Source organism: Chinchilla lanigera, unplaced genomic scaffold, assembly GCF_000276665.1.
Source record: "Chinchilla lanigera isolate Chin_1 unplaced genomic scaffold, ChiLan1.0 scaffold00004, whole genome shotgun sequence".
Lineage (NCBI taxonomy): Eukaryota > Metazoa > Chordata > Mammalia > Rodentia > Chinchillidae > Chinchilla > Chinchilla lanigera.
Genome location: NW_004955405.1, coordinates 10269057 through 10280075, shown reverse-complemented (window position 1 = coordinate 10280075; position 11019 = coordinate 10269057).

The window sequence follows — 11019 nt, the reverse complement described above, 5'->3', positions numbered from 1 at the left end:
ACAGAGTTAATTACCCAGCTGCTGAGACGAGGGGTTAAGCCAGATTCATCCAAACCAAAGGCCCTTTCTTTTTCTTTGTTTTTTTTTTTTTTTTTCTGGAAAACAAATGTTAAATGACCCAAACAGTGTGAGCATTACTTGTCAAAAATTAAAATATTTCCAAAAAGGAAAATAACCCAAATTGGAAAATATTCCAAAATTCTCTTTGGAATATTGCCTCCCTCTGCCCTGACACACTGTCCCATATCATAATAAACAGTCATATCCCTGTAGTGTGTATTCTCCCAGAGTTTTTCTGTATATTTATACATTTGCGTGTAGTCATAGAGAAAATAATATTTTGTGCTCTCTTTTATGGTTTTCTACAGAGAATAATGGTATCACTTTGAAATCATCTGAAGCCTCCTTCTTATTTAACAAGCGATCTTGGCAATGTAGCCGTGTTAGTTCACAGACAGTGATCTTATTCCCTTCAGCTGCTGTGTATTATTTCACACAGAGAGTTACCAGGGTACTGAGCCATCCTCCCACTGAAGGATAGCCAACTTATTTATTAGCCCTTATTTCTATTCCAGCTTTGTGCTCTGTTTCCAAATTTCACAGATAAGCTGTATAACCTCTTTTAGCTCGAAAACTATATCACATGAAGGAAATGAAATGAGTACGAATCTGAAGACATAATAATTCACTCCAACAACTCATTCATTGGGTAGTTAAGCAACACAAAATTGTGAAATGTGTGTGTTACCATAAAAGGGACAGAGCCAAAGAGACCAAACAAAATGATCTGAACAAGTTCAGGCAGGGTAAATGTCTAATAACTAGAGACAACTCAGAATCTAGTTTGTATCCACGTAAGTATGTGACTTGAGGAGTTGTGTGGTTATTCTTGATTATAGCAATTTATTCTCTCATAGTTACTGAGACTACACATATATTATTTAGTCCTAGTGATGATCCTTTAGAGCAGATATCATCTCTTTCTTACTACTGAAGTGGCTTGAGGCCTGGAGAGGTTAAGTAACTTTGCTCTAGGTCTGACAAATCAGTGGCAGGACCAAGGTTCAACCCATGCTGCCTACCTGCTAAATGTTGGGGTTTTTTTCCCATTGTCACCAATTCTCTTTCATCTGAGTTAGTTCAGAAGTAGCCAATGAAAAAGAACAGATTCCCACCTAATGTACAATCTGTCAACTTCCAGTCTCTTGGTTCCTTCTTCAGTTCATATTCCACTCCCTGCTCCGTTGTGCACCCGAGGAAGTTATTCATTTTTCCCCAATAACACTTTGCTGTAAGTTTTGCACATACTGTTTCCTTCTTCTGGAGCATTCTTCTCTTTTCTGAACAGTAGGCAACTCTGACTCATCTTTCAGGTCAAACATCATTTACCACAGGAAGCCTTTGCTGCACCATCCCCCACCTTCACACCTGTGTTAGGGTTCTGCCGTGTCATCCCATGATGCTATGTGCTTGCTTTTTTTTTTTTTTTTTTTTTTTGAGACGGGGTCTCGCTGTGCAGTTCAGGCTGGCCTGGAGCTCACTTTATAGCCAGGCTGGTCTTGAACTCACGACAGTCCTTCTGCCTCAGCCTCTAGAGTGCTGGGATTACAGGTGTGTGCCACCACGCCCAGCTGTGTTTACCTTTCTTGAAGAATTTGACATAAAACCGGGTGTGGTAAGGCACACCTGTAATCCCAGCACTCAGGAAGCTGAGGCAGGAGGATCATCACAAGTTCAAGATCAGCCTGGGCTACAAAGTGAGCTCAAGGCCAGCCTGAACTGCATAGTGAGACCCTGTCTCAAAAAAAAAAAAAAAAAAGAATTTGACATAATTAATTCTAAATATCTGCTACTAGCATTTGTTCCTATAGTATGCAGTGAACTCCTGAAGAACAGGAATCAGTTTATTCTAATTACATCTCTCCTCTAGCACAGTGTCTAATATACAGTAGGCATTTGTTTAATGTTGATGAATAAATACATCATAGGGTAATTATGGCAGAAGTGACTCTCTATCTCCATCCCTGCTCATTGCCTCCAAGATAGACATCTAGCAATCCCATCGCCAGCCTGTTAGCCTTCCTAACTCACTTCCTGAGATCACAGGCATTTTTCTCTTCGTCACAGTCTGGGAAGGACATAGCCAACAGAGCTTGGAAACCTGAGGTTAAGAAAGCCTGGAAACTTCAGGGATAGAGTGTCCAAGGACACAACAGCCCCACTTTATGAGAAGTCCAGATTGATTTCATCTCTAAAAGACAGGGCGGAGCTGGGGATTTAGCTCAGCACCACAGTGCCTGCCTGGCAAGCACAAGGTCGTGAGTTCAATTCCTGGTACCGGAAAAAAAAACAAAAAATAAAAATAAAATAAAATAAAAGACAGGGCATTACTCTACTCTATAAAGCAGAGGGAAAAATACTAAAGAAGAAGTGGAAGCTGAATTTTATTGAAAAAAATTGACTATAGAAGAAAATTAATGAAGGAACCTCAGGAAACATCCAAGAAAATGTATCATTCCATAGTTTAAAGGAACAAAAATAAAAAGATTCAAGCCAGGCTACATGAAACACAAATAGATTTTGCAGATGATAAATTTCTCCACTGTACATATCTTTCTCTTTTCAGTTAGAGATCATTTAATAAAAAGAATCTGTTTTTTTCAAGTTTGCCAATATAGGTTTTGTTTGATAGTTCAAAGAATGCCTTAACTTGCAGGAATCTGGTGTTCTAGACGATGCTTACAAATTGTTCATGGCAATGCAATATACACTTTGTGTTTACTAATTCTTAGAAAGAAAAAATAGAAAATGCAACCAGAAAGAAACATAACCAGAAAGGGCTGCCATCACCAACTACTAGTAAAAAAATAGATAGAAATAATTGTGTGGTGTTATTGAGTGCCAGGGTTTTACTACCTGCTAGACATTGTGCTAGATTCTAATAATAGAAAGGGAAAGTAAAACAGATTCGCCTTGTCACTGGGTAACCACATGTTAAACAAATACCTGGAAGGTATGTGTCTCATCAAGAAGATTTTAAGAATAGAGGAATCTAAAGAAATAATAGTAGGGAGGCCTGCTTCAGATAGGTAGCCAGGGAGAGCCTCCATGAGGAAGCGATATTTAAACTGGGGCCTGAAGAATAGTAAGAGGCAGCTGGATGAATAGCGGAGGGGAAAAAAATACAGGTAGAGGATGCGAAATGCATAAAAAAGTGAATATCCTGATGTTAAAAAGAACTTGGCCTTTTTAAGGAACAGAAAAGAAGGCCTGGCTGCCCATCGTTGTCCGCTTGGTCCGCAGATCCATGCCTGCCCCTGGAACGCCTCCACCACAGGGCCTACTTCTTGCACTTGTCAGGTTGTCTTGCCTTCTGGCTCTGCTTTTGGCCAAGGGGAAGGAATGGCAGGAGATTTGAAGGTGATCAAAAAGAAAAGCGAGGGCATTCCTAGTTTTCTTTATGGCTTCGTAGAGCCTCAGCCTGTGGTGATGTGTCTGTAGATTAGAGAGTGGATTCTGGAAGAAACATGGGGGTAACCCCCCTCCTCTATTTTGGGCCTAGGATAATTTTCTGGGAGACCATCCTTACAGCTTAATGATACCTCCATGTATCACAGTGATGTGGTTACGATTAAAATTGACCGGGCCTCTTCCTTCTGGACAGTCTTATGTTTATAAGAAAACAGAGAGGCTAAAAATGTGTAGCACTCACAGATAAAAGCTCCATTCTTCTCTTTTCCCACTAAAGGAGAAAAAAATTAAATACTGTGACCATTTCTGGAGCAGCTTGCAAAACTGTGAGAGTTTTAGTCAGGGCAGCCAAAGTTTTTGACAATGACTCACATGATCAGAAATCCGCATGGAAGCAGCTGTCTGAATTACTTTTTTGTGACATATGACTGCTAGTAGAGTTCACCTTAAGCATCAAAAAGTTTCCCATATCCCATAGTGAATCAAGTGTATCTGATTTATATATTGACAGTAATAGTATTATGACTTGTGTCTAGGTGTCCCCCCAAAGCCTCATGTTGTCATAGGTGGGGCTTTTCAGAGGTGGCTGGAGCTCTACAGAGTGTGTGATGCTGGGATTGATTCATGGTGCAGTGCTAGGATAAGGGTGCTAGGGTTAAGGGTTTGAGTGCTACCCGCCCTAAGTAGCCTGTCTAAAATATAAGGGACAGAAAGAGCAGTGGTTGTCTCTTGCTTGCTTGCTTTTGCTGTCTTCTGCCTGCCCTGATCTGTTTTTCCTCTGCGATGACCCTTTGCCAGGCCACCCTGCCTTGGAACAAGCTGAAACCTCTACAAACTGTGAGCAAAATAAGCCTTTCCTCCTTTAACTTCAGGTACTGGGTAGTTTGTCTCAGTAGTGAGAAGAGCAAGTAAGACAAATAGTTGCCACTAATTGAGTATTAATTCTATTCTAACCACTGTAGTAGATATTTCACATATAATATTGAATTTTCATGGTAGATCAAAATTGCCACCAGGCATGGTGACACACGCCTGTAATATTAGCACTCAGGAGGCTGAGGTAGGAGGATTGCTATGAGTTTGAGGCTAGCCTGGACTACATAGTGAGACCCTGTCTCAAAAAAAAAAAACCCACAATATCATTGCTTTCAGCATTATTAGTTGTTTCCATTCTGTAGAAGGGAAGCTGAGGTTTAGGGTATTGTGAACCTTAAGATCAAAGAGATAGTGATACAAATTCACACTGGTCTAACTTTAAAGTACACAATGTTGTACTATACCATTGTATCTCCTTTTTGTCAGTAGCTCAAATTCATGATGGAATTCAGCATTACAAGACTAATGTTTGAATTTTACTCAGCTTTAAATGTCATTAGTAATTATCCAAGACTGCTGATATGTGACAGCTGGTAATCAGGTAGGAGGAGGAAGCCTTTTAGCTCGTATCGGTCTATAAATTTTGAGAGAAAGTAAAATAGATATTCAACAAAGTTTTTATTGTTTCTGATTTTTAAATAAAAATTGCAGATGTATTGTAGTGGCCCCCATTTGAATGTTCAGGATCTATCTCTTTTTTTTCTCAGTACGGGGATTGAACCCACAGTATTCACATAGAGCTATCGTCCCAGTATTTTTTTGTTTTTTATTTTGAGACAGGGTCTTGTTAAATCCCTAAATTGCCAAAGCTGGACTCAAACTTGCAATCCTCCCGCTTCAGCCTCCCAGAGTGCTGGGATTATAGGCACGTGTCACCATGCCTATAGCCTCGGATCTGTTAGTTTTGAGGTACACAGGCGTTCTTTATCACAGACAGCACACATAAGAGCATTTGGTACTAGCTCTAACTAACTGCAATAGTTCTCTTGAGTCCGATGCAAAACCAAAACAAAACAAAAATCTTTCTGGGGCGAATCAGCTGAAGATCACTTTGACCTCTGCCATGACTGTGGGAGCTGTGGAGGATTCCCCATGCCTGCCACCCGCCTCAGCATCCCACCGCTGGTAGCGCAAAATGTCTTCAGGCTTGGGGTTTCCTCTATGGACTTTCTTAGCCAGTTTCTCAAACTTCTACAAAACAGAGACATTGTGATACAAAATCCTGGATCTCTGTTTAGGAAAAAAATATTCTTTATCTTTTCTGGTCTTTAAAATAGAAGCTAGAAGGAAGAAATGGAGGGAGTTTGGTTCGATCATGTCTGCTGATGGAGCACACAGGATGAGCGGCCTCACTGCACACATGCTAGGCCTGAGGAATACATGTTCAGAGAGGCTCAGTGAGGCAGGCGTGCAGCTCCTCCTTTGCCTGTTGCACTCTGGGACAGTGCGGTGACCTCTTTGAACCTGTAGTCCAAATCTGTGGGCTAATAAGCCCCATACCGGGGAAGCACGAGTGTCTCCTCTGGAAGAACGAGGGCCTGGGGTCTAAATCCTGCTGAATGTCCCCCCTTTCTCAGCGTGCACTCAGGGTACCAGATCCTCCCTGTGTCAACAGGGTCTCAGGTCCACGTTTGCAGTTCCAGGTGTCTGACATGTGGAGCTTTGGCCTCCAGCCCTGTTCCTCCACCTCAGCCTTCTCTCTTGATCTTTACCAATTGCTCCTGCCCTGCGGGGGAAAATCTCGCTCTGGGAGATCTGCCAGCGGCCAGTGTCAGACAAATTAACCTTTATTTTTCACTTGAGCGTAAACTTGAAGCCCTCTAAGGACCATCTCGATTTCAGACTGTCCTGTCAAAATGTGTTTGCCTGGGTCTTTGCTAACACAACAACTCTTTCACCCCATAATACTTGTTAGCCTATTGGCCTCAGACAAACAAAAATCAATCAAATCAATCAAACAAGTTCATTTCCTAGCTAAGTCCCTCGCTCCAAAACTTCTGTCTTAACCCTTGGTAGTTTAATTACATGCCAACCTGATTCCCTAATAGTCTGACCTCTCAGTTTCTTCAAACTTCTTTTCTCCAGTGAGATTTTCTCCCACCCTCCCTCAGCCACCCACTCTTATGATCCTATCTAATCTTGTTATTTATTATCAGCAATTACCTCTCCTTCATTATCTCAATTTCACTCCCTCTCCTGTTGTCTTTTCCATCTAATGTTCAACTACAGTAACCCTTTGACCTCATCAGGACGTACTGGTCCTACTACCTTTCCCTGCTCCTCGCCTGCCCTTTTGCTTCTCTTCTTCCCTAGCTTAAAAATCTGACAGCCAGGACCACGCTTAAACAACAGTACGCCACATGCTCTATTAATTCCTTTGCCTCTCTCTTACTTTGCAGTAACTTATCAAAACCAGCCCTGGTTGAGCCTAACTCTCTACCTACTCCATAGAGCTTTTGGCTAAAGGAAAGCACACTACCCTTTGATCAGTTCTCTTTTAAATTCATGACTGTAAACTTTGAGGTCCTTGATGCTGCCTGGGAAATTCACTGTATTTCTCTGGTCCATTATCCATTCTCCTTTCCTGAACAACTATTTTACACCATCCCTGGACTCAAACCCTTGGCAAACCTCCTGCATCCGTGTATTCTGCCCCTTACTTGAGATAAACCATCCACACACTTACCTAAGGCTGACACCTTACATATCCACATACGTATTGACCCTAGTCCCTTCACACATGCAATGACATTGTTCTAGTAAATTTCTTCTCTTTCTGTGACAACATTAATTTTTTTTCTTCCTTCTGGACTATTCCTGTAAGTTCCTAAACTTAAGTACCATTTCTCCCATTAAAAACAGCTCTTTTGGTCCCGGCCCTTCACAGGTGCTGTCCCATTTTGATACTTCTAACCACTCAAAAAGAGCTGTCTGTACCTGCTCCTTGCAATTGCACTCCTCCTTTCTGTCTTGAATAATCCACTGTCGCCAGGCCTTTGCACCCATTATTCCACTGGTGCTGCTGTGATCAACTTCAAAAATGACTAATGCCATTGAATTCAGAGTCAGTCCTCAGGAGCATTTGGCATGACTGCTCTCACTCTTCTCCCTGATACGCCATCTTCATTTACCTTTCTCTCTGAGACACCTTTCCCACTTTGTCTTCTGTGATACCACACAGTCTTGACTGCCTTTGAACTTCACTAGTCATTTCTTATTTTTTCCTACTAATTCCATCTTTTCTTCCAGACTTCTTCATATTGAAGCCTCTGGGGCTCAGGTTCCGCCCTTCTCTTCCTTTCTGTCACCTGTTTCCTTGGTGATCTTCTCTGATCTCTGTAAACTCTGTTAGGGTTTCATTTGTACTCTCAGCCTGGTTTAACCCCAAGGAGTGAATATCCTGGTGACAGAATTACCTAGGCGTCCACTCTGCCTTTCCATGAAGGCAAAATGAAACCTGAATATCTCCCCACCTTCAGAAAACTCTAGCAATTGTTCAGTTTGTTCTCCAGGAGCTGGTGCTCTCAGGTGATGTATAGTTGGGGTGCTCTGGTACTAAAAAATGTATGTTTATCTGACATTCAAATTTAACTGATGCCTTATGTTTTTATTTACTAATATGGGAACCCTACTTTATTTGTACCTTACCCTTTCTTGTGGAATTGCACCCAAGAGATGCTCCACTTAGTGTTCAGCTAAGAACTCAGGGGCCTTCTATGTAGATTACAGTGCTTGTTCTCTAGGTAGTGTTTCCAATGCCACAGTATACAGTCTTACAAATTCTGTCCTTAACCTCCCCAAATTCCAATGTCTGTCTCTTCAACTCGGTGAGAATGTTATGGAACCTGGTACCAAACTGAATGGAAAACAGTCTGCACCAAGGAGTTGGAAGGCAGTCAGCTTTATTATGCCAGCAGGCTGATGGGGGATCACTCCCAGAGCTGGCTTTGCAATTGGTTTACATAGGTTTTTCAAGCAAAAATTACAGAAGCTTGAAAGCATGGTGAATTTCTATTGGGTCGTGTGGGTCATCTCTCATTGCTGGGCAGAAAGTCCTTGAAGTGAGTAATAGTATTGGCCATCTGTTGCTGCTGGGTAGAAAGTCCTTGAAGTAAGTGACTAATAGTGTTTTGGTCCTCTCTCATTGCTAGAAAGTATAAGGTGTGCAGTTGGGTGCGGTCAGCTTGAGCCAGGTCAGGTTATCTCTGGTGTAGTCAGTCAGTCAAGGCTGAGTGAGTCTAACAGATGAGCTATGTGGCATGGCGGGCTATAGGACCTCATTTTGTCCCAATATGGTGTCAGACTACTAGTTGATTTTTAAATTTTTAAAATTTCCACCACAAGAACACTGTACTCCATTTGGACACCCTCCCCACTTGCCATAATCCAGGAGAGCACAGAAGAAAACTAAGGTACATTTCAGGCTTCAGCTCACTGATTCTCCTCCTAGAGATCACAGTTCCATGTTTATAATTGTTCCTATAATTATGCAGTCAAACTGTAGGTTTTCTATATACGTAGTTATATCACCTACATATCATAATTTTTCTTTTCTTTCCAAAATCAATCTTTTGTATTATTTCTATATTGTAAACTCCATAAAGGCAGAGATTTTTGTCCCTCCTATGCATTTCTGTATCCTGGTCTCCATAGCCTGGTGTGATGAACACAATATGAATTTGTTGATTAAATTAGCATAGCATAATAAGTAAGATCTCAGATTTGCAGTCAGATCACCTGGGTCTGAGTCCTGGCCTGACTACTTATCAGACGTGTTGCCACATCTCTGTGTTAAGTTTCCTTAGTTTCAGTTTTATGTTTCATCAATTAGTTGATGATACAATAGTAGCTATATATAAAGTTGTACAGATTAAATAAGGTAAATAATCCATGAAGTGAATTTCATGGAGTACCTGATACATAGTAGGTTCTTGATATATTTTTATCTTCTCTATTATTTCTCTTGTCTAATTGCTCTTAGTTACAGAACATAAAATAATTGTGATGATAATTAACTTCTATTGCACATAATAGGAATATTTATAGAGTTTCGCCATTAAGGGCTGAGACTCTAGCTCAGTGTCAGAGTGGTAGAATGTGCTTTGCATGTGCAAGGTCTTGGGTTGGATCTAGCTCCAAAAAAGGAAAGAAAGAATGGAAGAAAGAAAGAAAAGAAAGAAAGAAAAGAAAAGAAAAGAAAAGAAAAGAAAAGAGAAAAGAAAAGAAAAGAAAAGAAAATAAAAGAAAAGAAAAGAAAAGAAAAGAAAAGAAAAAAGAGAGAGGGAGAAAAAGGAAGGAGGGGAGAAGGGAGAAAAGGAAGGAAACAGGGAGGAAGGGAGGGGGAGAAAGCTAGCTGGGTGTGGTGGCACATGCCTGTAATCCCAGCAGTCAGGAGGCTGAGGCAGGAGGATTGTTGTGAGCTCAAGGCCAGTTTGGGCTGCATACTGAGTTCAAGGCCAAACTGAACTACAATGGAAACCTGTCTCAAAACAACAACGAAAAACAGAGAGAGAGAAAGAAAACTAGATAAAGAGAAAAGAAGGAAGAGAATTTCACCAGCAAGGATTATGTCAGCTGTTGGTTTGAGATAGAACTTTTAAAAACAGATTTAAAAAGTATTTTATATGTCTCTGTATAGACATATAATAAAGATGTTGATTTAGGAATGAATGTATGAAATTTTGAAAAAGGAATGTATGTATGTAGCTTGATCAAATACCTTTCATAATCTATTGAGACAGTTATTTCTTGTTCAACCACTTAAAAATGATATCAATAGTTTTTAATGTTGAAAATTTCTATTACTGAGGTAATGGGAATCCAAATGGCATTTTCAAAATTAAAGTTTTTGAAAAATGTACTTGTCACAAAACCATGTTTTCCATACACTTCCTTTTAAAAATCATCAGTAAATTCTCACAATATGTGATTCCTGAATCACGATGCATGCTGCAGATTTCAGAGCTATGAAACAGCTTCATGGTTCGTCCGTGTGAAAATTGTGACATTATCCAAAAGTTATTCTGAAAGAAGAGCTTTTCAGCAGTGGGACTTTGGACTTTCTGCCTTTCAATAACCATAAAATGGCTTGGAGTTAATCCTAATCCCAAGGTTTCATAACTCCTGCTGCTGTGGCTCAGACCTGCCTCCTTGGCAGTTTTTCCTGCTGTTTCATTTTGTCCGCTCTCCAACTCAGATTCCAGGGCCAGCTGCCTCATTTTACGGAAGCGTTCATGCTATCGGGATTAACATTTGTTGTTAGAGGACATTAAAATTTCTTATTTGTTTCAGTTCTGAAATAATAGCTCTTAAAAGAAGCAAATCAAATAATCACATTTTACCAACTCCCAATCCTTAGTCTGATAAAAAGATCTTTCCCAAATTTGAGTATTCTCTTATATGAAAATTTTCATAAGAACCTAACAATCAAATCACATCATTGTACTCTGAATAAATTGCTTTTTCTAAAAAGAGTAAATTAAATGAAATTGGCACTGTCTCAGGAAATGTCCAACCCTTTAGTTTAGCTTTGAAATGCGCTCTTTCATTTTTCTGATTTAACTGCCATGTATAAACTGGCCTTTTGTACTTTTCACCACATTATAACGTTTTATTTATGTCATGAATATGAACATTTCCATATGTTTTTGGATTAGGTGATTTGTTGTTTTT